The sequence below is a fragment of the Tupaia chinensis genome, unplaced genomic scaffold, assembly GCF_000334495.1.
Source record: "Tupaia chinensis unplaced genomic scaffold, TupChi_1.0 Scaffold000066_1, whole genome shotgun sequence".
Classification (NCBI taxonomy): domain Eukaryota; kingdom Metazoa; phylum Chordata; class Mammalia; order Scandentia; family Tupaiidae; genus Tupaia; species Tupaia belangeri.
In genome coordinates this window covers 9674956-9679655 of record NW_006159525.1, presented here as the reverse complement: position 1 = coordinate 9679655, position 4700 = coordinate 9674956, and positions in this window count along the sequence as shown.

Sequence of the window (4700 nt, the reverse complement as noted above, 5' to 3'; positions counted from 1 at the left end):
AGAAATCCCCCCCCAGTGGGGATGGTCACGCCTCAATCCCTTCTCCTCCATTCTCCTCTCGGGATCTTGGGCATGCACACACACGTGCCCGACGTGAGTTTAAGCCACCGGGTCCGGGACGCGAACCGCGGTCGACTACGTGGGAGTCCAGCAACATAGCCATTATGCTAACTGCTGATTCCCATGTGCCCATGGTTTTAAGCCACTAGGTCTGGGACTCAAACTGTGGTCGACTACGTGGGAGTCCAGAGATGTAACCATTCCACCATCTGCTGGTCCCTTACACTTCATTGTTTGCAGGTATTTCTAGGATACACTCTCTTCTCTTCAGTTATAAAAATAGAAATTCCAGGGGTGGATGCCTGGATTTCTGCTCAGTTCAGATATGATTTTCCCCTGTTTGTTCAGAGGAGTGTATATTCTTGGAGTGAAAGATGACACTGGACATTTTTCCCCAAGTTAGAAGAGACTGGTTTTCTGGGTGTGCCTGAGGCAAAAGGACATGTCCAGTTCTTTTTTAGGCCAGGGTATATTCAACAGGAAGTAGATTAATAGCTGCAGTGCTCTCAGGTTATACCTTGTATAGACAATTAGGTTAAATGATACGAAATTGCCCATTTGGACAAATTTCAATCTACAAAAATTAATTTCATGTGGTTCAACCTAAGATATTGCTGTTTCTCTGCAGGGTGAGAGAGTCTCTGTCCAGGCTTGTCCTTAAGCCGATCTTTGGTCATGGCCCACTGGTCATGGTGTCTTCTTGCTGAGGGCAGATTGCAGGATTAAAACAAAGGCTGAGGACATCTTGACATACCTGACTAAGGGAGAGAAAATCCCTGTAGCATGGTGCCTGGCAAAGAGCGTGGACTTGAGAATAAGGGGATATAACTCATCATCGATTACTCATACACGAACTATTTCACCTCTCGCATTCCATCTATAAAATGCTACTGAGGACCGAATGTCCTGATTCAATACATACCAAATGTCTGTACTAGAAGGCAGAAATCCTGAGTTCTGAAAACATAGTAGAATGGACAGCTGTAGATACCAGCGACTGGACAGAGGGTAGGAAGCGGGAAAAGAGATCAGGGGAAAAAAGCTTTTAACAGGCACAGGAATGCAGAGAGTTGGGGCAAATGGGTTGTGGAACAGCATATCACAATTGTGAGAAAAAGAAAAAAAGCAGACATTGTCATCCTAACATAGATGTCTCAAATGTAGTATTGGTTGAAAATGAAGACTATGGTATTATCCTTGATTTCATTGTTGCACATTGCATGCATGCTTTGAAAATCCATGTTGTGCTCCACATAGATGTACGACAATTAACTACAAATAAAAAATTACAGAAAAAAAATTAGTGACTAAAAAAGTAGTAGAAATAGTAGAATGAAATAATACACCTGAAGAAGCACTAGTTCAATGCTTGTGGTGTAACTGACAGTAAGTTTCCTTGACCTCCCCTTCCCCCTTGGAGAATGTGCCACTTCCAGACTGAAATCAGCATTGGCTTGTATGATGGGAAAAACAATCTCATATAAACTGCCCTTCACAAAGAGCACAAGGGCAGCTCTTTGCCTTTCTAAAGCCTCTTTGCTGATGCTGCAGCACAGAGTTTCTCGTTCAATGTGCTTTCCTGAGTCACTCAGGTTTTACTGACTCTCTTGGGAGAAGCAGGTAGCCTATAATTAGAATGGCATCAGCTGCTTTCTCAAGCATTTGAGCTAATGTTTACAAGTATGATTCAAAACACTTTTTTAGCATTGGTTGCGTGCAAAAATTTTGTTTTAGACAATCTTTAAATGTGTGGGGACTTCAACAGTTCATGGAAAAGTGGAGTTAAAGTACAGTTTTATTTTGGTGCAAAAAGAAAATTGAAATTCATGCAAGTATTTTTCATAATATCTACTTTCCATGAACATTTCAAAGACCCTGTGTAACAATAGGGCCTTCCTCTTAAATTTGGATTGAAAGGGGAATATAGAAATGGAAGAATATGAATATACATATATCTGAAAGCAAATCTCTTTAGAAGAAAGTTTTAGTTGCTTGAAAATATACAAAATACTATTAATAGGAAATTTATTTGTAAATGTGTTGTGTTAGCAGGTTTAACCTTCAATTTTGAGTAGTCTTGTGAGGTGAAGTGTGTAAAGTAAGGTATGACTTGTAAAGAAGTGTAAATTTCCCTTTTTTTGGTGGAGGGGGAGGCATAGGACATGTGTGCTTGCTGGAGAGAGACAGAGAGGGGAAGTGAGAGGGGAGGGGTGGCCATGCTGTAATCCCTTTTCCTCCATTCTCCTCTTGGGATTTTGGTCATGGCATGTATGTGTGCCTGGCATGATTTTCATGCCACTGGGTCTGGAACTTGAACCATGGTCAGCCATGTGGGAGTCCAGTGCCTTACCTACCACACCATCTGCTGGCCCCAATACCTGGTATGATTTTCAAGCTGCCAGGTTCAGGACTTGAACAGCTCAGCAAGTCATGTGGAATCTAGCCACTTTAACCTTCACATCACCTGCTGACCCTCATACTTTCCTTTCTCTATGCTTTTGCTTTTATCCACTTACTTTAAAATTCCTTTCATCTATATCTAGGCAATTCCACACTCCCCTGCCCCTGCAACCTCATGCTTTATGATTTACCCCAGATGTTATTCTTTTCTTGAACTCTTTTTTGAGTTTTTCTCACACACTCCCACTCCTCCAAGCTGGGAGAGTTAGTCTTTCTAAATTCCATTCATGCATGCCTATTAATCATACTCTTCTTGTAAATGTAGTCTAGGATTTCCATAACTAGTGCTGGAGATGGAAAAGGTAAAGGAATTATGAGGTCATTGGAGGCAAGTGTGGTTTGTTTCTAGAATGAAAAAGTCTTGTGTTCGATTTTAGACTGAAGAGATGGTCTTATTGGGAAAAAGTGTTGAAGAATTAGGGGACAATATGGCACTTAATAGAATCAGATGCTAAAGAAGACAGAAAAGGTGGTAAGAGAGCAGAAACAAAGACAAGGTGGTGTTAAAAAAGAAACAGCTCTAACTTTGAGACTGGAGATAAGGATATGAGCAAGAGAATGGTCTTACTCAATTTTTAGTTATTATAAAATCACAAAGAGCATGAGCTCTGGATCTAGACTCTTGACTCCTTCTATTCATTATGCTGGGTCTGTGACTTTGCTCATTTGTATCTCATTCAGTCTGAGTGTTTCCACATTTACAGTGGATAAAAATTGTCACTGTCATCAAGGATTAACTGGATACCAATTGTAAAGGACTTAGTATAAACCCTAAGAAAAGTGATAACAACATATTTTTTAATAACATTGTCCAGCCAAAGACCAAAGGACACGCCTGTAGTTGAAGAAATTGGGTTGATTTTTCCTTGAGGACAGAATGTGCTCCCATGAGGAACCATTTGGTACCTCAAAGAGAAGGTTAGAAAGGATTTATTACAGGATTTGGATTTGTATTAGGTAATTTTGGAGAGAGTTTAAAGACTTTGCTATTTGCTCTAGGAAGTGAGGGTAATTCTGTGATTGGTTATCTCTGTAAATTTTATCCATTGGGAAAGCAGACCAGAATAAGTCTAAAGCTATAATTGGTAAAGGAGAAGCCATCACATCCAGGAGATAGAGATATTTAGCTATTTGTGTGGCATGAACAATGTCTATTTTTTGTCTGTTCAGATGTGACTGCAGTGGTCTTTAGTCTTAAACCATTATGGTCACAGAGTAGCCTTGTTATTATATAGTTATATTTACAGTAGTCATTTTACATTAGACTATAAAACACTAAGGTCTACTTGCAAGTATTGGGACAGTAACAATACCAAGAACTGGCTGGTGACCTTGGTTTCTGGAGGCTCTTTGCTGAGAGTGAGATTCTAAGGACTGAGATGGATGTTGATTTTTTGGGGGGATCATCACTAAAGAGAATCATGCAGAGTTTCTGGGTGGCATTAAAAGCCCTGCTAAGTTTGAAAACTACAGATATACTGTAGCCATCAGCATTATGCTTGTGTGACTCTGTCCTGGTACTTGGCTGGGTAGCACTGTTGCAGAGAAGGCATATTCTAACATTGGTCTTTGCCTGGGGGTTTACAGGGAGATGGGCACAAAAGGACAAGGGTTCAGAGTTGAGAATGCCACTGAGAACAGCTCTGCTGGTTTACTGAAAGGAAAAAAAAAAAGGACAATGCAATGAATTAAGGCAGCGTATGAGAAAACTAATCACCAAGAGGAAAGAATCCCGTAAGTCTCTGAGAGGACTTTTGAAGCAGAAATAGTCTTGGGTGGTGAGATCTTTGGCTAGAAAGAGTCTAGAGCCTTGGAAGTGAGCAGACTGGGGAAAAAAATGGAAATCTTACACTGGAAGGTGAACCAAACAAGTAGACTTTGAATTCTCCTTGGGCCACATTGGATTTGTCTAATATTCTGCCTCTTCTAAGACAAGATGCAGGCGAGGTGACAAATGCTCCTGCCTCAGTCAACCCTAGCCTTTTTCTCCTCTGTGATGACATGCTCTTGTGTTCCAGATTTAGAACCTGTTCCTCCTCAAGTGTCTTTTGCACGGCCTCTGTGGTGCAGTCTGCTGCGTGTTATGAAGCAGTCTCGATGTTGCTCCAGTGTTTCACAGATATCTTTTTCATGGGGCACTTTCATTTTTGCCTCATCTTCCAAGGGCCCTGAACACATCT